This window comes from Solanum lycopersicum, chromosome 6 (assembly GCF_036512215.1).
Source record: "Solanum lycopersicum chromosome 6, SLM_r2.1".
Taxonomy (NCBI): domain Eukaryota; kingdom Viridiplantae; phylum Streptophyta; class Magnoliopsida; order Solanales; family Solanaceae; genus Solanum; species Solanum lycopersicum.
In genome coordinates, this window is record NC_090805.1 from 21,697,899 (window position 1) to 21,723,717 (window position 25,819).

Consider the following 25,819-nt stretch of genomic DNA (forward strand, 5'->3'; position numbering starts at 1 on the left):
GGGAACATGATTCTAAAACTGAATTAACACATAAATGAATGGAAAACTGAAGAGGAACTATTACCTCAAGCTAGCGTAGAATTGGAAGGAAAGATGTGAGGAAACTTGGCTTTTATGGATGCTTTTGCTCCCCAAGTAGCTCTCTCTATGGGCTGACTCCTCCACAAAACCTTGACTGAAACGACCTCTTTGTTTCAAACCTTCTGACCTGGCGGTCAAAAATCTCAGCTGGTATATTCTCAAAAGAAGGACTATCTTTCACCGCCACACTCTCCAATGGCAATATAGAGGCTGGATCACCCACACACTTCTTCATGAGTGAGATGTGGAAGACCAGATGCACTGCTACTAATTCTGCTGGCAACTCTAACTCATATTCCACCTTTCCAACCCCATTTAAGATCTTGCAAGGGACTATATATTTAGGACTGAGCTTCCCTTTCTTTCCAAATCTCATCACCCTTTCATTGGTGAGACCTTCAGAAAAACCCAATCATCAACTTCAAACTCTAGCTCCTTTATCCTTACATCTCCATAAGATTTCTGTTGACTTTGGAGTGTCTTAAGTCTATCTCTAATGAGTTGCACTTTCTCCATAGCATAAAGGATCAAATTTGGCCCTATGAAAGTTGCTTCACCTATTTCAAACAAACCAAAAGGAGATCTACATCTACGCCCATATAAAGCCTCCGAAGGAGCCATCTGAATGCTGGACATTGTAGAAATTATTGTAGGAAAACTCAATAAGAGGTAGGTGATAATCCCAACTATCTTTAAAATCGATCACACAGTCTCTCAACAGATTCTCTAAGGTCTGAGTGGTAAGCTCTGCCTGCCCATCCGTCTGTGGATGAAATATTATACTAAGGTTGACATAAGTACAAAGACCGTTCTGAAATGACTTCTAGAAGTGATAGGTAAAATGAGGACCTCTATCTGAGATGATAGACAAAGGAACCCCATGCAACCTCCAAATTTCATTGATGTAAAGTTTGGCATAGTCCTCCACCGAATCTGTAGTCTTGAGCGATAAAAAGCTAGAAGACTTAGTCATCCTATCAACTATCACCCAAATGGACTCATGCTATCTGCAAGTACGAGGTAACCCTGTGACGAGATCCATGTTGATCATATCCCACTTCAAAGTAGGAATATCAATATCTTGAGTCATACCTCCTAGTTTCTGATGTTCTACCTTGACTTGTTGGCAATTAGGGCACTTACTCACAAAGTCTGCTATATTCCTCTTCATGCCATTCCACCAATAGACTTACCGCAGATAGCGGTACATCTTAGTGGCACCTGGATGAATAGAATACCTAGATATATGGTCTTATGCAAGAATATGTTATCTCAACTCGCCCACATCAGGAACACATAATCTACCCTAGTAGCGAAGTACATCATCTCCCCCTTGAGAGAAACCCTCCACTCTGATTTTGGACTGCAGTCTTAAGTTCAAGCAAAATTGGGTCACTATCTTGCCTTTCCTTAACCTCCATTACAAAAGAACATTTTGCCCCATTCTGAACTATTACACCACTATCTGATATGCTCATAAGGTGAATTCCAAAGCGAGTAAGCCTGTGAACATCCTTCCTTAAATCCTTTCCTTTTTCCTCCACATGGCTACACTACCCATAGATAATCTACTATGAGCATCTTCTACTACATTCGCCTTAACTAGATGTTAATGCACAGTCATATCATAATCCATAAGCAACTGAAGACATCTCCTCTTGCGAAGATTCAACCCTTTCTGGCTGAACACATGATGAAGGCTCTTATGGTCCGTGAACACATCTACGTCAACACCATACAAGTACTGTCTCCCGATCTTGAGTGCAAACACCACTGCTGCAAGCTCAAGATCATGAGTTGGATAGTTCTTCTCATGAACCTTAAGTTGTTTAGAGGCATAACCTATCATCTAACCTCGCTACATAAACACACAACCTAGTAAACTCTGGATGAATCAGAATAGATCACATAAACATTTGAACCCTCTTGTAGAGTCAAGACAGGAGCAGTAGTCAATCTTGTTTTCAACAGTGCAAAAAAATTCTCAAATTCATCTGACAATTCGAACTTGACCATCTTCTGAGTCAGCTTAGTCAATAATGAGGCTATGGAGGAGAATCCTTCCACGAACTTTCTTTAATAACCCGTTATACATAAGTAACTTCTGATATTTGTAGCAGAGGTAGGTCTGCGCCACTTTTCACTACTTCTATCTTTTGCCAATTCACTCAGATCCCTTCGCTAGATACAATGTGACCAACAAAAGCAACGGATTGCAACCATAACTCACATTTACTAAACTTAGCAAATAACTGGTCATCATTGAGAGTCTGTAAACAATTTTCAAATGATTCGTACGTTTTTCCTCGTTCCTAGAGTAAATATGGATATCATCAATGAAGACGATAACTAACAAGTCCAAGTATTTTTTTAACACACTGTTCATCAAATCCATGAAAGTTGCAAGAGTATTGGTTGGTAAAAATAACATAACTACAAATTAATAATGACCATATCGAGTTCTGAATTTTACTTTTGGAATGTCACTATCTCTGACTTGAAGCTAATAATAACCCAATCTGAGGTCTATCTTTGAGAAATGACTATCTCCTTGAAGTTGGTAAAACAAGTCATCAATACTGGGGATGGGATACTTATTCTTGATTGTGACCTTGTTCAGCTGTCTATAGTCAATGCACATTTTGTGAAAACCATCTATTTTCCTTACGAACAACACTGGTGCACCCCATGGTAAAATAATAGGTCTGATGAAGCAGTTATCTAGAAGGTCTTTCAACTGCTCATTCTATTCCTTAAGCCCTGCTGGAGTCATTCTGTAAGGAGGAATAAAAATAAGCAGGGTATCTAGAAGGAGATCAATTCCAAAGTCAATTTCCCTTTCGGGAGGGACTTCAAGAAGATCTTCTGGAAATACTTCTAGAAACTCACAGGCTACTAGAACTGACTCAAGAGTTGGGGTTTCAAGGTTAGAATCCTTAAACCAAACTAGATGATAGAGATAACCCTTAGATATCATCTTTCTAGCCTTAAGGTAAGAAATAAATCGACCCATAGGCGCTAAGATACTACCCTTTCATTCTAAGATTGGCTCGTCTGGAAATTGAAAACGAACAATCCTTGTTCTACAATCGACTGTGGCATAACATGAGTATAACCAATCCATGCCTAGAATGACATTGAAGTCTACAATTTCTAACTCTACAAGTTCTGCTGAGGTGACTTCCTAAGAGACTGTGCCAGGGCAAGTTTTGTATACCCGTGTAGTTGTAACTGGGTCACCGACTAGAGTAGATACTGAGAAAGATTTTGAGAGAGTTTCTCGGATGACATTGAATTGGAATGCTATGTAAGAAGTTACAAAATAAAGAGTATCCCCTAGATCTAAAATTGCATAAAAATAAAGGTCAAAGACACGTCACGTACAAGTGACTACATCAGGAGAACCTTCCTGATCCTGGCGAGCCTGAAGAACATACAACCTGTTCTGGCGCTGACCGCCACCTGTACCAGATGAGTCACCCTGTTGAGTTAGGGAACTTTATGGTGCTGCTGAATTACTAGACTGAGATCTACCATTTTCTCCTCCTTGACTTTGTCTAGAAGGACAATCCCTCAACCTATGACCAGACTGACCTCACCCAATACATTCCTCTTTTCTTGCAATACACTCGCCCAGATGGTTCTTATCATACTTAGGGCAAGTGGGGTAAGTCTTGGTGCCTGAAACACTTCCCTCAGATTTAGAGCCCGGTGCTTTACCCTTCTGGTCATACCTGTTCTTGGAGGATGGAACATTGGTTGATAAAGGGGCTGAAGTCTAAAACTTATGATGCCCATGGCTCTGATGAATAAATTTTTGTATGTAGTGTTAGATTTTCTGAAAACTGAGTGTAGAAATGCAATGTTACTTGAAGATATGAACATATCTAGACTAATGACTCATGTTAAGTAGGTAGAGGGTGATAAGATTAGGGAATAGGATTAGGAATATAAGAAGTCTAGGACAGTGAACTATGACTATTATCAGCAGAAATTAGGTGGCGGGAATCGTTCGCAGGGGCATCATAAGTTTTAGACTTCAGCCCCTTCATCAACCAATGTTCCATCCTCCAAGAACAGGTATGACCAGAAGGGTAAAGCACCGGGCTCTAAATCTGAGGGAAGTGTTTCAGGCACCAAGACTTACCCCACTTGCCCTAAGTATGATAAGAACCATCTGGGCGAGTGTATTGCAAGAAAAGAGGAATGTATTGGGTGAGGTCAGTGTTGTCATAGGTTGAGGGATTGTACTTCTAGACAAAAGCATAAAAGCAAGTGTAATAATATGACATGATAACTGAATTCTGAGCTAACTGAAAGCATTGACCAATTTATAACATGTTGAACTGAATACTGATAATAATGATAAATGGTAAATGGAGAGAGTCTGACTGAATTGTGGGAGCTACTAAAAACCAATAACAAAATCACATGAGCTAAATGTGGAGTCTGATGTATACACCTTATCGAGAGGACCAAATATACCATGCCAAAGGTATAAAAGCATGCTGGCATGATCATTAAACTGATTGCCCACATAGGGTACTTACAACCTACTTGGCTAGTAGTTCTGGGACAAACTGGGTACGTTGAACGCTAGTCCGGCTCAGTATTATGCTACTCTCAATGAATTCTATTAATTAACTTATTATATTTGAGTTTCTGTAAATACTGGATAGCTCAAAACTTAACATGCAAACAGAAAATGCAACAATTAATCTTGTAATTATGCATTTATAAATGAGGCATGTATATCTTAAGTGTCTGAAATATCTAACCTAGCATGTCAACTTCAAGAAATAAAGAAATACAAACCTAGGGTTCTAAAATTCAAGCAATAAACTGAATAATAACATGATTATTAGATTTGGAACATAAAACTAATAAGTTCATGAAGTTCTATTGATGTTCTAGAAACCTTAGGCGTAATCTTGAGAATAGAATAAAAAATCTAACTAAAAACTAGGTACCCAATGGGTGAAAGGAAGCCACTAGTAAAATCTCATATACCTGGTGATGAAATCCATGGAAAAATACTTAAGTTTTGGGGCAGGAATTGATGGAGCTTGTTGCATTCTTGAACTAGGGTTCTTGAGTTTTTTCTCCTTTCTTGCTTCTAATTTTCTAACTTTTGATTTAATGATTTGACTTAGATATGTTTTAATTATATTTCTAGGCTTAAACTAACTAAAATCTGATTAATTAGGGTCAAAACAGCGTAACATAAGGTTTAAAAAAAGTGGGAAAAGACCAAAAGATCCCTAGATAAGTTTCTTTCGAACCAAACGACGGCCAGATCTGTCGATCCGACGTTTGACCGATGCCCCGTCTTTGGGTACGTCGACAGCGCTTGTTCAACAGGCCTTTACTAAAATTGGCTTAACTTTTTACTCGGAGATCTGATTTTAGCAAGGTTGGTTGATAAGGAAAGATAATTAAATTATCTATATATAGGTATTTAATGGGACAATTAATTCATTTTCTGGTAAGAGTTATAACAACTTGAAGTTAACCCAGGTGCATTTCCCTTAGTTGTTTGCACATTTTCCACCTACGGACCGTAGGTCCACCTACAGACCATGATAGTCATCTGTAGCTATTGTCACAGAGTGGGTGAAGAGAGTATTGTTTGACAGTCTGCAATTTTTGGGAGTTTCTGATCCCATCGAAGGTTCTGCCGAACGGACCATGCGTCAGGCTACGATCCGTCGATGCCACTGTTGATTGCACCTGCAAATTTTTTTCCATAAATCTGGTTTTTTGTCTGTTTTGGCTACGGGGAATTACACCCTAACTGATTAAATAACACCTAATTAATTTATTTAAGTAATCTAAAATCGAGCAGTAATAATAGTCCTCACAGACGAAAACCTGAACCACACCCTGTTTGTAAATCGACGGGCCAAGGACCAACATTCCAGCTCTTCCATCATTAAGTTCAAAGACTTTTCAAAATGAAATGTTGGAAAAATTGAAAAATTGTGCATAGATTGTGGCCATCGATGCCCCGTTTATTGGACCATGCCTCGTCAGTGCCCTTCGTCTGAGGACACTGTCTCTTGACAACTTTTTCCACCTTTTGTAAGGGTCCTCCTAAAGGGAACTTGATTGGTCATTGGGGAGTCGTGCCCAAAAATTTTTTTATGAACTAACGTTTCGACTATGAACTAACTCTAATACGTGTTACGCAAAACATAGTACCTCATTGGACTAGTTTCCGGACATCTTAGACGTTCTTGGATGTTTTGATTTCAAAACTTCCTAAATGACTTATATTTATTAGAATTGACCTTAAAACGGTTTCTAAACCTCTTGACACTCATGTTAGGCCCTATAACACATATTAGACTTTCGAAGTGTTACATTATCCCCCCCCCCCTTGGCACATTTGTCCCATAATGATAGTAAAATATTTTGAAAGGAAAGAATAAACTCAAGAATATCAACCCAACCACAAGAATACATTTAATCATGAATGTCAACGTCAACCGTGAAATTAACGCAAGTCAATTCAAAAACTTCAATTACGACACATAATGCTTAAAATCACATTATGAGGAATTTTCCTTCCAACAACAACCATATAAACGCACCATACCATACATACGTCAATTATGCCAAAGTTTATCTTACCAAATGGCTACATATCATTACATAATGACTCACCACATCAAAAAGCAGAACATAATCAAAATAAGAAGAATTGCAAATTTACAAGTCAATATGCACAATTTCCCTCCGACTTCACTATAATGACATAAAAATGCACATTTTTGCAAAACTTCACTCAAAATCAAAGCAACTTCAATTTTAGTCATTATTTTCATTAAAAGTAAGAACTACTAACCATAGTTATTAAATATATGAGGGTAACGAGACTTCGTATCGGCCTTGACCTCCCATGTCGCACACTCAACTAGGTGATTCTTCCATAACACCTTTACGGAAACTACATCCTTATTCCTTAGATTCTTTACTTGCATATCAAGGATTTTAAACAAAAACTCCTCAAAGTAGAGGTTATCCTTCACACAAAGACCTTCTATAGGAAGAAAAGACTTTTTTCCCCGATACACTTCTTAAGCATGGAAACATGGAAAACCAAATGAACTGAAGCCAATTCACTATGCAACCTCAACTCATATGCAACCTTATCTATCTTTCTCAAGATTTCATAGGGACCCACATAAGAAGGATTTAAATTCCCTTTCTTTCAAAATCTAACCACCCCTTTCATCGGCGAAATTATTGATTATACCTTATCGCCTTCTTCAAACTCTAATTCCCTTCTCCTAAGATCAGTATAAGACTTTTGCCGACTATAGGCTGTTTACAACCGGTTCCTTATGATATGAACCTTCTCCAAAATCTTATAAATCAAACCGGGACACAAAAATGAAGACTTACTCACTTCAAACTATCCAATTGGAGATCTACATCTCCTATCATACAAGGTTTCATTAGGAGCCATAGATAAAGATTAGTGGTAGCGATTGTTGTAACCAAACTCCACCAAAGGCAAATGTGCATACCAATTTCCTTTGAAATAAATTATACAAGCTCTTATCCTCAAGGGTTTGAATAGTACTCTCCGCTTGACCATCCATTAGAGGATGACAAGCGGTGCTTAGCTTTCCCTTGGTACCCAACCCTCTTTGGAATGACCTCCAAAACCTAGTGTGAATTGTGCACCCTTATCCGATATAATGGGTAGCAAAATACCATGGCGACACACAATATCATCTATGAAGATCCTTCCATAATCTTTCACCAAATAGGCAGACTTGACGGAAATAAAATGAGAGAATTTGGTCAACCTATACACAACCACCCATATAGAGTCATATTATTTTTTTGTCCAAGGCCAACCTACCAAAAAATCCATATTGATATCTTCCAATTTCAAAGTAGGAACTTGGATTTCATGAAGCAAACCACCCGGCTTTTGATGTTCGGTTTTCACTTGTTCGCAATTTGGACACTTTGCTACATATTCCACTATGTCCTTTTTTCAAACCATCCCACCAAAACACTTCCTAAGGTCATGGTACATCTTTGTTGACCTGTATGAATGGAGTAACGGCACCCATGAGCTTCTTCAAGAATTTTATTCCTCAATCCATCCACATTGGAACACACAACCTTCCTTGATACCTCAAGAAACCATCCCCCCAAAGGAGAAAAACGTATTAAGCTTTCCAATAACCGAATCCTTCAACTCTATCAATGGTTGATCAATGTGTTTTTTGGACTTCACCTCAACCACCAAAGATGTCTTGGAGTTATGATGGACAATAAAACCACCATTCGTAGAATCTTCCAACCTAATGCCCAATCTTGACAACCTATGAACATCTTTCACTATGTCTTTCTTGGCTTCCTCTACATGAGATACACTACCAATGGTCATATGACTTAGAGCATCTGTAACTAAATAGGCCTTGCGGTGGTTATAGAGAACACTCATATCGTAATCTTTCAACAATTCCAACCACCTTCTTTGTCGGAGATTTAACTCCTTTTGAGTAAACATATATTGTAGACTCTTGTGGTCGGTATACACATCAACATGGACACCATACAAATAATGTCTCCATATCATCAAGGAAAATACTACGGACGCTAACTCAAGATCATGAGTTGTATAGTTTCTCTTATGCACCTTAAGTTGTATAGTAGCAAAAGGCTACAACTTTCCAATGTTGCATAAGCACATACCCTAAACCCACTCAGGATGCATTAGATTATATAAAAAAACCCTTGGTACCCTTTGATAAAGTCAACATCAAAGCGTAAGTAAGCCTATCCTTCAAGATTTGGAAGTTTCTCTCACATTTCTCCGACCATTCAAATTTCTTACTCGTTTGGGTCAAAGTAGTCAAGGGAGATTCAATGGACCAAAAACATTCCACAAACCTCCGATAATAACCTGCTAGATCCAAGAAAATCCTAATGTCGTTGGAGTCAACAGTCTAGGCCAATTTTTGACCGCCTCATTTTTTGTTAGATAAACCTCAACTCCCTCACTAAGACGATAAGACCAAGAAATTCCACCGACCTTAACCAAAACTAACATTTTCTATACTTAGAAAATAATTGGTTCTCCTTAAGCACTTGTAGTACCACCCTCAAATGGTCCATATGATCACTCTCATTTTTCAAATATTTCAAGATATTGTCAATGAAAAAAATGACAAGTGAATGTAGGTAAGTCCGAAACACCCTATTCATGATATCTATAAATGCAGGCAAAGAATTAGTGAGACAAAAGGACATTAGAGGAACTCATATTGACCATATCTAGTCTGAAATGCCATTTTTGGTATATCCTTACCTCTCACTCTATGTTTGTGATACCCCGATACCATGTCAATCTTAGAAAAGTACATTTCCCCTTGGAGTTCATCAAACAAATCGTCAATCCAAGGGAGAGGATACTTATTCTTAATGTTGACTTTATTGAGTTGGCGATAATTAATTAACAATATAACGGGACCATCCTTATTCTTCAAAAAAACAAAACCGGAGCACCCTGTGGAGAAATATAAGGTCTAATGAAGCCTTTGTCTAGCAAATATTTAAGTTGAGCCTTGAAATTTTCAATTCGACATGAGCCATCCGAAAAGGAGGAACTGAAATGGTATTTGTATTCGGTAACAAGTGGATACAAAAATCAATTTCCCGTTTTGGAGGAATACCAGGAAGATCATTAGGAAAGACCTCTGGATATTCCCTCACTAGGGGGACCGACTCAGTAGGAGGAATTTTGGAGTTTAAACCTTGGACTCTAACAATATGGTATAAACACCCTTTAGATCATTCTACAAGCTTTCAAACAAGAAAAGCTACAACCTCTAGGAATACAATTTCCCCCCTTTTACTCTAAAACAGGCTTATTTGGAAAGTTAAACTTCACCATCCTTATTCTACAATCTTTAGAGGCAAAGCAAGCATGCAACCAATCCATACCCAAAATTACATCAAAATCAAGCATATCAAGTTCTACTAGTTCAACATAAGTAACTCTATTGGGCAAAATTAACGGACAATTTCTATATACCCTTGTTGAAATCACCAACTCACCCACCGGGGAAGACACCATAAAAGGTTCATTTTAAATATCGGGAAAAATGTCCAACTTTTTAGTTACAAGAGAGTAACAAAAGATAATGTATCAACCGGATCAGGTAAATCATATACATCAATAGAGAATAATTTCAACATACCGCTCACCACATCGAGAGAAGTCTCTTTCTCACCTCTAGAGCGGAGAGCATCTAAGTGATTCTTCTTCGGAGCATCATATCACTTGCTTGAGCTTGACCTTGTCTTGAACCTTCACATTAGGGCAATCACTAACCTTATGTCCACTCTTGCAACATCTAAAACAATTATACGTTCCCTTAATGCAATCACCATAATGTTTCTTGCCATACCTTTCACAAGTTGGCTTCTTGGTTGGTGAACTAGCATACCTTCCCTTTTTATGCTTAGATTTAGCCACCCTATCATACCTATACTTAGGAAACTATGAAGGAACTTGATTAGAAACCTCTTGAACTTAGGCTTGTCTTTGATATCAAGCCTACCCTTTGAAGAACCACCATCAAAAGACTTTGCCCTCTTGGCATCTCTACTCTTCCTCTTAGCCCTTGTCTCTTCCACTTGTTGAGCATAAAAATGAGACGATAAAATGTTCATATTTTAATGTATCATAGCTTAATGACACTCTTCTTGAAAGTCATGCGACAATACCATTACAAAGTAGTTCATTTCATCTCAAGGATCAAAAACTAAAGAAGGAGCATATTTTGACAATTTAGTGAATTTTAAAGAGTATTACAACATACTCATACCTCCTTTAAAGGTTGATTAACTCCATATCTTTAGATTTCCATTTCTCCCGAGGAAAGAATCTATCATGAAAATCCTTCTTGAAAACTTCCAAGTCACCGGTCCACCCCTTAACGGCGTATTGTCCCTTCATTGGACATACCAGCTTTGAGTTGATAGGATAGAGGATCTTGTAGATTTCATCAATGAACTCTTTAGGGTCTTATTCAACATTGGATCCACCAAATGTAGGGGGATTAATGTTAATGAAATCCCTCAAACGAGAGGCCACGTTAACAACTTGTTGGATTCCTCGGGGTACAACCTACCGATTAGGTTGGGCCTTCATAAATTGAGCTTGGTATTAGAGTCTTGTGCTTGGGTAGTAATGGTTTGGTCCATTTGAAAAAGAGCAGCCCATATGGAACCATCCCTCAAAGGACGAGGATCAACAAGAGCTTGGTCATCATTAGCTACTTCTTCAAAAGGAGGAACTTTATCACAAAAGGGAGGAACTCCTGCATTGGCCATATCTTCTTTAAGTCTTCGTGTCCCGTTCCTTCAAGTATTCATTGCCTATAATTACAATAAAATCATTAGATACTAAAAGAACATAGAGCTAAACTCTAGACGCACAGTATTGGACTTCAAAAAAACTGGGAGTTTCCTAAGCATCAAATATATTTCCATAACTGTGGAGCGTTTCACAATTATAAGTACGAATCTACATAGAGGTGGTTGAGAGAAACATCGACTCAAAGATATTCAACCTCATGTTCTGATACCAAGATTGTCACATTCGGGGAGCACCCCCTAGATGTTACAAGCATCGCCATCCTATTTGACAACTAAGATTCGAGGAGCACCCCCTAGATGTTACAAGCATCGCCATCCTATTTGACAACTAAGACTAGCCTCTAAGCTTACATCATTGCATTTATTGGTCAAAATAAGTGGAATTTAAAAATTTTTACTACTTATAAATTGAGGTTTACATAGACCTCTACATACACCTAGTATAGTTATAGCGAGTATATACAGACCCTTCGTATATGAAGATTATTTAGTATTCAACTTTTATTGCACATTGATATATAGAATATAACATAGTCTTCTACTTTTATTGCAAATGATCTTGATCTTTTTTTTAATAAATGCATTATTTCTATTATGTAAGTGTACATTAAGCTACTTCCCTAGACATAAATTATTGATGAAAAAGGTTTATCGATCAATGATGATCAAAGGTTGATGAATTGGTAAGAATTACTCTTCCCCTCTTCTTTCATAGAATTTGTAGTTTATGAAGCCTTGTATGGCATTGTGTGGAACTGTCCACTTATGGTGGAGATGTTTACTTTATTTTTAATATATATTTGATGTGATCATGGCCTTGAAGACAATGATATTATGAATGTGTGTTGGTAATGATCACCTAATATGAAGCTTCATGCCTAGTCTTTTAGTCTAGTAATGAGTTAGGTTGTATGGATATTGTATAAGAATGAATATAAATATGTTAGGGATAGGTTTAGGTGCTGCTATTGATGAGTTATAATGGTTAATAATACCTTACCTATGTAATCCTCTGTGAATGTGTGAATATCTAAGGTTAGGAGTCTTAAGTATAATATGAAATTAGCTTGTGTCCTATTATTGTGTGTGTGGTGTATGGTGGAATGTACATTGTGGTCCTAAGAGGGTGGCTACCTCAATGTGTTGTTGATAGCCATTACATGATCATGTTGACCAATGTACACACACTCACACTTCTTGCATGCATACAAGTAGCATAGGTTTTTGGTGTCTAAGGAAAGAGTATTCTCATTTGCACCAATGTATACTACTATGCATGTAAGTATATTTATTTATAAAGTATGTGATGTATCATTCACTAGGATTACTTGATAGGTGTACTAGTATGGGCAAGGGTATGTGACCTTTTCTAGGGATTGAACATATGTGCCTTGATAGGATAGTTCCTAGGTTTGGTTTTCAATATACATGAATATAAATGCATGATTATGTTAATGTATGAATATGTGTGGTCTTAATTTATTATGTGAAAAGGATACTCACATATATGTATACACACAAACGTATGATGATCAAGTCAATAGAGGGTCCTTGAATGGTGTTATCATGTGTACCCTAAACTAGATAGTGCTTACATATGCTATGTCCATGTGAATGGAATTCTCATATGATTTAGGTCGATGAACTCTCATCTATGACCTATGACCTAAGAATATGAGGCGTTCACTCTCCTAAGCCTAATTTTATAAAGTAATGTTAATAAAGGCTTTTAAATAAAGGAAATTTAGTTTAGCACCAACAGAACTTGAAGATGAGGGGTGTCCCTTTCCATTATATGAAGGTAGGTCACCGTAGTCCTCACGAGGTGGTTATCCTTATAGAAAAAAGGGCTTAGATTGATATTTTCCACATAGTGGATAATTACAATGCCTAATTTGGCATAATTACGGTTTCCACATGTACCTCCAAGTTCAATAAACTATGCTTTCCACATAGGATCTAGCACGTGATTTCACTTAGTATGCTAGCATGTGTTAATGTTCTACTTTGCACCTTCCATTGGTGTAAGTCTCTACAACACCAAATTCCATGTAGCATCCATGATCTTAGTGTCGGTTAAGGCTATAGTTTCCCTAAAGTAAAATGGACGATAGAACTAAAGTAAGGACCTTAACTAGGATAACCTAAGGGTAGTTGCTTAGTGTAGATTGGGGTATGGGACTTCACCAATGCATTGCAAAGGTGGACTACGAAAGTGTCCTAATGTGTGTGACTGTGTTTATGTTCTCTATACATGTCATTGTAGGCTTGTCTACTTGTTGTGATGATATGCATGGTATGTTTCCTAATAGGTCTACATTATGTTTCCTTTCCTTGTGTACATGATTTTTATCTTATTGTCTATGTGAATGAAGGTCATACTTAGGTTTCATGTAGTCTACTAAAGTCTTATGTTAATTTTAATGTGAAATATATGCCTTTTTATATGAAATAGCCCTATGGATGTATCTGTTGATTTTAAAGGTTTTATGTATGGTTTCCTTGTACTATTAAGGTGATGTTTGAGTATGGATAGTTATGGGACATTATCTATACATTTTACCAAGTATCACTAGACGGATTACTTGGGAAGGTAAGGAATTAAGGTAAAGAAGAACTCACTGCAAAAGCAACAAGGTTACTGTAAAGAGAAAAATAATTACTGTGAAGTGTGAGTAGCTTACTATAATGTGACCCAAAAGTACTTTAAATGTAAATTTTGATTTTATATGATGTTTAACCATTAAATATGCCTATATGAAGTATGTAAATGGTATAATTCTTATTGTATAAAAGTTTAATGAAGTTTTCACAAAAAGATATGATGCTTGGTTTTCAAAGGAAAATGTCCCTTTTATACGCATGTTTTTTCATGGTTGTCATACTTAGTACATTCTTGTAATAACTCCATTCTTCTCTAATCTTTACACCAAGTGTAGGTTATTTATGCTTAAAGGATGTCTCTAAGGTGAAGCGCTCGATATGTGATTCCAAGATCAATAAAAAGGACTTTTAAGTTGAAGGATTTCTATGTCAAGATTCTATAAAGTCTTGTAATAGCTTAAGTATTATCTTATGATGTTAAAGGGTAGTGTTACTATTCTATTCTGTGATGTTGAGTCTAAGATGGCTAAAGACACTCAGAGCCTAACTATGTAATATGATTTATATTTTTGTAGATATGAAGTGATGTTTCTAGCATATTGTGTGCTATGAAAAGTTTTAAATTTTCCATTAAATTTACTATGACATTGGTACGAATGATAACTATGGGCTTGTATAACAGCTCTTAGAAGTCAAGTATGCCATGTTACATCTACGGGGTGCCCCGCGGTCATGACCAACATGGTATTAGAACAGGAGGTGTATAAATGTTTTTTTAGGGTCCAAAGTCTCATATTGCCACGTCCAATAGAGCCTCGATCAACAGTGGTGAGAAGTGACATATCTATGAGCGAGAGGCTATAGGACGATAGAGTTTCCCTTCTTCATTATTCTCATGTCATTCCATAGAACATAACTCTATGAGAACTTTATCTTATGTTTTCTTTTCCATTGGTCTTTTAGATGTGATTTCTTGGATGGGATGGTTTTTATAAGCTAGCGGGAGAAAGGTGAGTTTTGATCCTTATCTTTGTTTTATGGTTTCATAAGTATGTGTGAACGTGAATTTTGGGATTCTTTGATTATTGGATGCCCTTTGTGGCTATATATGAGCTTTATGTGAAATGGCATGTTTTGTTGAGAAATGTATGTCATGATATGGTTAAAGCATGTTAGAAGTTGTTATGGTTGAAATGAGTTTCTTTTTGGATCATAAGATTGCTTGATGACTTTGCATGATGATAGTGTCATGATATGGTTTGATTGCTTGATGACTTTGCATGATGATAGTATCATGATATGGTTTAGACTTGAAATGCTTTAAGAAGTGTGGTAGATGGAAAAAAATTCATGTTCCTATGTATGTATGTTTAATAGTTCAATGATACTTTATCTATGTGTAATGGTTGAAATGTAGCCCTTTGTGTATGTGTACACCTTCATGGTTGTCTTGAATGGATTGGAGTCTTTTGTATAGACATGGTCCTAGAAGTGAAGGTAGTTTGCTTACTGTGTAGGGTGATGATGTGGGTTTGATTAACCTAGAAGTTGCCTTACTGTAATGTTGAAAGAAAAGAAAAAGGCCGTATGGCTATGTCTCTTGTATTGTTTCCTCTAATGTTTTATGACCTTTGATGTTCATGGTATTGGTTAGAACTTTTTGTTTGGTAGTATGACCTATGTTGAATTCTATGGATTTCCTTTGGGTGTTAGGAACAGAGGAATTATGATAGTTGAGTTAAGTTTCTCTTAAATGAGTTTCTCCTAAGTGGGGGATGGTGATGTGAGTTGTAATGTTGTAGTTATTTCTATCTTGTCCTTCTATTCTTACTTGAGCTTGAGACTACAGAGTTCTTAGAAGCTTGTTCATGATAGGAGTTTTTTTATAAAAGTATGAGTTGCATGTTCTCCCTATGTTTTGTATGACGTAATTGACACTGTGTTATGTATGTTTTGAAGATTCTAAATAGAATTAAAAAAATATTTTTTATCAAATACATGTTTTCTGATGTTGATTGTGCATCTTGATGTACTATTGTACATTTAACTTCATGAGATAAGGTAAGAAGCATGTTTGAAGTCACTTAAAATTTGTATTATTTAGCCTCGCAATGAAAAAATAGAGTTTCCTCGAAATGAAAATGATGAGACTCTTGAAAATTATGTGACTTGTATGATTTGGGAATTATGAATTTAGGATTACTCTCAAAAAATGAAGGCATGCTATTTTCCTTGTGTGTTCCTATAAATTGTAAGATTTTCTCTAAATGATCCATGTTCATGAAAGCTAGTGTCATGCTAGGGATGAAATTTTTTTGATATGACTTCCTATTGTTGTAATATATGTGGTGTGATTTACCATTTTCACTTCACTAGGAAGAAAATATGATTATGCTTTGGTTAAAGAGTTGAGAAATTCTCATTTAAAATAAAATAGATCTTTGTTCCTCGCTTGGGTGTGAACTCATGATACATGTAAGTGTGGTGAGGAGAAGGACATTCCACCATGGACACAACTAAGGATGGTATGGTTTAGTATGTCTATCATAGAATTAGAATTAACTAATAAGAATCCATTGTCAACCTATTTTACTCATGTCTATGTGCATTGAAGTATGAGTTCCTATTTACTTCTTGAGTGATGTTAAGTCTTACTAAGTGTGACATAATTAAGGTTGAATAATGAGCCCTTGATAAATTGGAATGTAAAGATCATGTTATGGTTAGGAGAAGGATGTTCTTCCTATGAACATTAGTGATGCCTTGTGTTTGATGCATTTTGAGAGTGAGTGAATACAAGTTTGTGCTTGCTTGTGTTGCAATTAGTGCTATGTGGCTTAGAGGATAATGTTTCTTGTAATGTAGTGCATTGGATTCTATGTGATGATGATATTGTGAATGTTGTAAGCTACTCTATGGGTAATTGAAGTCCTTGTTGTGATTAAAGTGTTCCAAGTGTTATTTGATAGCGAATGTTCCCAAGTGGGGGTATTGTAAGACCTCCCAAAACATGTGTTTAGATGTCTAGAGCCTAACGCTTGTGTCTTGATAATTTGAATTCCTAAAATGGGTTCTAAGGTTTCAATAAGGAAGTGTCTAAAGATTTAGGTGATTTGGAAATCAAATGTCAAGGGACGACCAAGATGTTCGACGACTAGTCACCAAGAGGTCTTAGATTTTCTTTATGTTCTTATATTCGTGTCATTGGCTTATGAATTGCTTATATTGGTATTTAATGATATTTATAGGTACTATGTTAAGTTTCATAAAGTATAGAGGTTAAACATCTAACAAGTTCAAAAGTTAGCCCTTGAGACGTGCATGTGTAGCTTGAGGGTGCCTAGCATGTTTGGATATGTTGAGCATATTTATTTTGGGTGACATTGATGTATAAGGTCCTTGACATTAAGGTTTATTTTTAACTTGTAAACTTCAGGGTATTACTCCCAAGGGACCCAAAGTCTGTCGAGACACTGCCTTGGGAGTGTCTACCAACGACCCTCAATTGATGGCAAGTAGGTTCACCTACGCGTCGGCGTTGGTGAGCTATAGATTGAGACTTATCCTAGCAAATTGTCAAGGAACTTTTCAAGACCGATATCTAAACAACGGTCTGCAGTACGGTCCGTCGATGAACCTACTTGTCGTCGATGAGTCTGTCGATGTAGGATGCAACAACTACCTTGCACAATATATTCATTTAAAGGTGAATGGGAATTTCACCCCACGTGCTAACGTAACCCTAGTTGGTTTATTCAGTTATATTTGGGTTTTCAAGTTGGTTAAAAACATGACAATCCCATTCCCAATCAATGAATTCAAATTAGAATTCCCTCTTCAAAAATATCCTCATTAGTAAGCTGCATTGGAGATGAATCTCAAGAACATATTGGAGCTCGGATTTCCATAGGTTCTTCATCAAGTTTCAGTGGTTTTCATCAACAATGAGGTATGGTTGTAGCACTTCAAAAATCTATGGCGTGTTCTAGAGACTAACATAAGTGAGGTTTATACACTATTTTAAGGTCTATTTTAATGAATATAGGTTATTTAGGAAGTATAGAAACCAAAACGTCCAAGAAAGTCCATGACGTCCGAAAACTAGTTCAATGAGTTACTAGCGGTGCCTTAGCCTAATTGACTAGATTTTAATAGTTGGAAAATGATGAAAATTGGTGGAAGGGTTTCAACATGTACTAGAGTTAATTTAGTTGAAACGTCTGAGCTCGACTCCCCAAGGACCAACCAAGGACCCTTGAGGAGGACCATTGCATGTTAGGGTCAAAGGACTGCCTAAGGCAGTGTGCACAGACAAGTGCTATCCATGGGGGGGGGAGGGGTGAATCGACATGGTATCGATGGCTACCATCAATGAACACTTAGTCAATATCTCCAAAGGGTCATTTTTCAACTCTCTAAACTTAGGAACTGCAGCACAGAGAGAGAAGTGGTCGTCATCTCACAGACAGACCGTCGATCGGGGTATCATTTCTGAGGGCTTAAGTTGTTGCACGTTTTATGTTGGGTTCCATTAATTAATTAATGCGTTAGTTAATTATTTAGGAGATTACGGATCGATAATTAAGTTAGTAAACAACCTACATAAAGTCCTAGACTAATTAGACTAACCTAAACTATCATAATTCATAAACCGAAAACTCTCTTCTTTCTCTCTCCCAAGGAAACCTCCATTGAAGACCAAGCTAGAGGTGGGTTCAAGGTATGCAAAGGGTAAATTTCCTCTATAAATCTTCATCAATTAGTAAGTTATGGTATTCCTTTCACCTATGAGACCTTTTCTTCAAAAGGTTCCATCAAATTGATTTTAAAAAGTTGGGTTTTAAAGTGGGTTTTCATCCAATACAAAATTGAAGTTGTTAATTGATTTATTTATGATTTTATTTGGATATTTTGGATATATTAACATGTATTTTAACTCAATTATTGTATATCTTGATGAATTGGTCTAATTTCAAGAAGATGGCCTATTCCCCTTAACCCTATGTTATGATCTTGACATAAATTGGGTAATGTTGGTTCAATTGAATTGTTTATTGGTTCAATTACTACTAGATGATTTCATTGTATCAATTATGAATATATTAAGATAAATTTGAGTCATATCATTCTAGTTCTTAAGTAATTTATTTTTGGTATGAAGTATGTTATGGATTTGACAAAAATCTATAGTCTCGATCTTTGAACTTGTAATGAGTTATGATGTACTGATTCAATTGGTTTTTCTATAATGTTGGTTATGGATATGTGATGATATTATACCCTTGTTGGGTTGATTTAAGAGTTGATGGTAAGACCTTGATGATGAATTATGAAAAAGACTTGGTAAGTCTTATGGTCTCACCTGTTTACTTCAATTATGGTTACTTATGGTTAAGTCATGATGTTGTATTGAAGTACGCCTTGTATTAGGATTGCTAGGATTTGTATGATGGTGAATTTAAATGTCTTGACTATGAATTGTGGGGTGTTGTCTAAGATGTAAATGTTATAAGGATGGTGCTAAACTACCAATGTGCCTTATCATGATATGAAAATATCAATGTGCTAACCTCAACTATATGAATTGTTATGAAAGGACAATACTCGTACAATTCTTATTGAGCTATGATGATGATGACGTTTTGACTAGGGTTAGACCCTATGACCTCTAATAAGCTACGATAATTAGTAATGGTATTAAAGACATTTCAAAAGGGACTCTAGCTTAACATTGAGTGAACTAGAGTGAGGAGTGTCCCTTCCCATTTATGGAAGGTACGATTACTATTGTACTCTTGAGATTGGAGATCATAATGCATGTAACATAAAGAGGATCCGAACTAAATATCCTAGTTCTTGAACTATGTTGCCCCCATAGAACTAGCTAGTGGATCCATGTAGTTGCTATGTTCATGTTTTGGTACTACCCTGGCAAGTAGTTCGCCTTTTTTCGATGTAGGGTTTATTACACCAGATTCCACACTAGCTCATCTTGTTTATGTCGGTAAAGGCAAGATGTCCACAAAAGGTAAAATGAAGTAAAGGAATGATCTCTAACTAAGATGACCTAATAAGTTTAGTTGAGTCTAGGTAGGGGTATGGGACTCTATCTATACATTGCACAAGGTAGCCTTAAGGGAAGTCTTAAAGGATGTTTTTATGTATGTATATTCTTATAAATGTAAATTATATGTATATGATGATATTGCATGTTAATGACACTATGTGATGTTAATTACTCTTATGAACATGTATTTGGTCTATAATGCTCAAGTATGAAATTATGTAATCTTAATATTATGTTATATGAGGTTTGATATTGGTTATGGTTCTCGATAGGTTTACTTGATTAAGTAAAGTTATGGGTATTTTCTTAGTTATTGATCAAGCAGACTTAAAAATGGTCATGAGTAATGGTTTTGCTTTGGTTAGGATGAAATGTAGTCTTATTCATGCTTGTTGAAGTTATAACTTGTTGATAGAACGGTATGCTTTAGTATTATGCAAGTATGTTGATATAATCATTGACTTAACTATGGTTTGTATTGTTGGTGATGTGATGTACATGACTATGACTTAATAAATATGTCTTATTGATTGGTATGGTCTTCTTGAATGCGCATAAAGATTTTTAAAGTAAATTGCATGCTTAATGAAATGTCGTTTTTTAGAATGTTTTGATATTATATGTGCATGTGGTCTCAAACTTTGTACAAGTGGTGTACTTAACCCATTTCTTCATTTCCCCCAACATTTTTGGTTTCGATCGTTCAAGGCTTGGAATTCTTGCTCATCCAAGTTGGATAGGTCCACACTTTCCGAGGGTGATTCCACTATCAAGCCTATGATATTGCTATATTGTTCAAGACTCTTATATTTCTTTCCTTTTCATTTGGATACTACACATTATATGACCCATATGTGGTCTTGTTATATTGATGTATGGGCTAGGCCAAATTACTAAACTCTTATTAGATGTTTATAAGATTAGACGACTATTTGAGACTATGTTATGTTCTATATATCAATGTTCAATAAAAGTGGAAGAGTAAGTAAGCTTCATATACGAAAGTCTATGTATACTCAATATAACTATAGTATGTGTATGCAGAGGTCTATGTAAACCTTCATGTAGTGGTAATATTGAATTTTAAATTTCCGCTAATTTTGACCTATGAATGTAATGATTTATGCTAAGAGTCTAGTCTTAGTCCTCAAAGAGGACGACGATGCTGGTTACGTCAAGGGGGTGTTCTCGGATGTGACAAACTTCGTATCAGAGCATATGGTTGAATATCTTTGATTCAATGTCTCTTTCAACCATGTAAATGTAGATTCGTACTCATAGATGTGCAGCGCACCACTCTTATGGATAGGAATCTATATGATGCTTAGGAAACTCTCACTTTCTTAGAAGTTCAATATCTTTCCTCTAGAGTGTTAGATCCATTTTCTTTTAGCATCTAATCCTCTTGTTGTGGTTATAAGAAATTAATACTCGATGAAAAACGTCACGACGACTTGAGGAGGAGATTGCCAATGTGGGAGCTCCTCCACGTAGTGATCAAGTCCTTCCTCTTAATGAAGATATGAATGATGACCATGCTCCGGTCGATCCTCCTCTTTTTTGATGGATGGTGCTATAAGGTTTGCCCTTATACAAATTTCCCAAGCCATTACTACCAAAGCACAAGTCGCCACTACTCAAGATTAAGCCATAACGGCTCAAGCTAATACGGAAGATGTACCCCGAGCAAACCAACAAGTTGCTACCATGGCCTCTATTCTAAGGGATTTAAGTAGGATGAATCCGCCAACTTTTTATGGGTCCAAGGTTGAAAAAGACCCCTAAGAGTTCATTAATGAAATCTAAAAGATTCTTTGTGTTACTGGGTTGACTATTAGTGAGAAAGCCGAGTTAGCCATTTACCAACTCAAAGATGTGGCCAAAACATTTTATGTTCAATTTATGGACAATAGGTCGTTAAGGAGTGGACTACTGACTTGGGAAGTTTTCAAGAAGGATTTTCTTGATAGGTTCTTTCCTAGGGAGAAGAGGGAATCCAAGGTGGTTGAGTTCATCAACCTTTTCCAAGGAGGTATGAGTGTACTTGAATACTCTTTGAAATTCACTAAATTGTCAAACTATGCTGCTTCTTTGGTTTCTGACCTTAGGGATTAAATGAACCTCTTTGTGACGGGAGTGTCAAATAGAATGCAAGAGGAATTTCATTCGGCTATGCTACATGAAAATATGAAATTTCTAGTCTCATGGTTCATGCTCAGCAAGTAGAATAGGCAAGGGCTAAGAGGAACAGTAGAGATTTAAAGAGATCAAGATCTTTTGATGGTGGTTTTTAAAAGGGTAGGCTTGATATACAAGACAAGCCTACGTTTAAAAAGAGGGTTTCTAATCAAGTTCCTTCCAATTTCCCTAAGGCTCGTGATGATTGGGTGTCTAACCCTAAGCCTAATAAGGGAAGAGATATTAGTTCACCAACAAAGAAGCGAACATGTGGAAAGTGTGGCAAAAAGCACTATGGTGATTGTCTTAAGGGTTTAAATAATTGATTTGGTTGTGGTATGTATGGGCACAAGGTTCGAGATTTACCAAATATGAGGGGGAAGTACAAGAAGAGTGGCAAGCAAGTGGTTCGAATGATTTTCCGAATAAGAATTTCTTCTATGATCTCCGCTCTAAGTGTATTATTCTGGAAAATCATATGTCTAATGAAAGGCCAGTATGCCCTTAGGATAGCCTATTATGGGTACATAGGCACCCCAATGCTCAACATTGAGAAATATTGGGCATAGTATAGAAAAATTGGCTAAGGGATATTAGCAAATTTTTTATGTACGAATAAGAAATATACTTTTTGGGTTGTCATACCCCAATACAAGATTGATGTTCAATAAATGTACCTACCATGAAGACCCTAAACTAAAATGTTTTTTCTTTTAACTCACAAAAAGATATGAGGCATCCAAGTGTCAAGCCTAGATACCATGTCACATGATCAATTAAAATGATCATGTAGAGTAAGCATTGTCCAAGGACATAGTGAGGATCCTTGGGACAATAAGTAAACATTTCCAAGGAACCATAACTAATAGTTAGTTAGGAAATTACAACCAACCAATGTAAAAACACATGTGCAAGACATGTGACGAAGCACCAAATGAGGGGACCACCCTAACCGAATTTGGTTAGGGTAGTTAAGGGGACAAAAATGTGCATAAGGGATCACTCAAACCTAGTCTCTAACCTACTGCCGCAAATAGATAACTAACCTAGGGCTAACATAAATGGACCCACTAGTGCACCCGACAACCTAGGATAAAAAACTACTTTACACTAACGAAGTACTAGTTAAAGAGACAACCTAGTACCTAACCTAGGCTGGTCCAAAATGTTAGTTATGGTCCTATCAACAAAGGGGTAATTTAGAAACTCCCATAGGTTACCTAATTAATTTATTTACCAAATTAATGAATTAATATAAAAGGGCTAAAACCAAAACTACGAAGGAATTTTTCAGATTTTGGTTAAGACAAGAAAGGACAACCTAGTACCTAACCTAGGATGGTCCAAAGAGTTAATTAATGTCCTAGAAACTTAGGGATAATTTAGTAAGTACCCTAGTATAATTAATTAATTAATTTATCATCTTAATTAATTGATTTAAAGGGTCAAAACCGAAATCACAAAGAAATTTCAAGATTTCAGTTGAGACAAGAAAAAGACAACCTAGTATTAAACCTAGGATGGTCCAAAGGATTATTTATGGTTATAACAACTTAAGTATACTTTAGTAATTACCCTAAGTTACTTAATTAATTAATTTATCCATTTAATTAATTAAATTAAATGGTTTAAACTGAAATTAATATGTTAACCTAGTGTAATGCAAGAAACATCCTAGGACTTAAATGGTTGATTATGGTTCCAAAGACTTAGGGGTACTTTAGTACTTACACTAGTTCCCTAAATTAATTAAATTAAATAATTATTTATTAATATAAAGTAAAAAAGTTTACCTAAATCATAGTCAACACCCAAATTTCAGATTTTCAGTTAAGTCAACATTCTCCTATGCTTAGTCAACTTAGGAGGGGTTTTTTAGTAATTAGTTAATTAATTTAATTAATTAAATTATTAAACCTTAAGTTGAATAATTCAAGGTAAGTTACTAAACCTAAAAACCACGTTCAAACTCAAACAAATACACGACTAAAACCATAAAACAAGCGTGAGAAAAATAGTGAACAAAACGCAAGAAAATAACAGAAAATTTCTTAGACGATTTTCAAGGTTTCTTCAAGGTTCGTTTAAGGTGGTATCTGTAGATTAACTTCTACTTAAGGTATGGGTTTATATCCTGGACTTATCCAAGAGAAATTTCTTTCGAATGATTAAAAGATCTTGAAAACTATGGTTGTTTCCCATCATTCTTTTCGAACTCCTTTCCCTAGTATCCTTGTTACGATTTCAATGTTGAATATGTTAGAAATCATGTTGTTTGTATTTGGTGTTGGGTGATCTTAATGTGTACTTTATTAAATAATGATTGAATTAATCTATTAATTTGACTCGTTTAATGCTAAGTGTTATTATGTGAATTAAAAGAATGATACTATGTTAAGGATATGTCCGAAAATGTTATGTATGAAGATGTTACAGTCTGTTGTGAACACTTGCTGTTAATATAGAGTTATAAAGATGATATATTCATCAAATTCTAATATTATTCTATCCAAGATGTTTAAAAAAACATTATGCCTAAAGTTATGTTATAAGGTTAGCTAAAAAGGATCTCCGTGAAATCATAATTTGAGTGAATGTTTGTCTTTTGTCAATAAAATGGCTAACACAAACATCGTTCAAAATTTAAATGGGAATTATCTATAATATTATCTCTAAATAAGTTAAAGATTGGATAATGTTTAATGTATAAAAACTTAAGCAGGTTGCACATGAAAATTAGCTTATACCAACAAATATTGTTATGAAATCTATGCCCAATTCTTTATGCCAATAAAATGGCTAACAATACATTGTCTAAAAGTGATGTTTGTATATGAATATAATATTATGTTAAATCATTAAAAGATTTTCTAATTGTTCATACATATTAAATTTAAATATGAACAAACGTAGAATTGGCGCATGCCAACAAAAATGGTTATGTAATTTAATATTCGAAGGTTAAGGCCAATACAAATCATATGTCAATATTATGTAGTTAGAGTATCAAATGATAATATATGCACTTCTAAACTAATTAAGTGAACCCATAATCAAGGGCATGCCACTCATTGGGACAACTCCCAACATGCTCTAAAAGAATGACATATGAACTCATGAAACTCATTGAATGAAGTGTTCATCGTCCATGCACGATGATATTAATTACACTAAAGTAAGTAAGTGACGTGAGTTGTAACATAATTAAAGGGGTCTAAAGTAAGTAAGTTACCAGAATGGAGTATTAGAAGAAGTGAGTCAAGTCTCACTTACACCTAAGCTACTATGTTAAAAGAATACTCATGTATGAAGGTGTTAGAAGGTGTGAGACAGTCTTATTAACAACAAAGGATGATATGTAAGGAAAATTCACATTTCATCAATGTCAAGTAAGGATGAACAGTCATCAATAGAGTAAGTAAATCTTAACCTAGAAGCAAGCCTCCATAATGCTTGAGTCAATACTAGAAGATAAAGAAG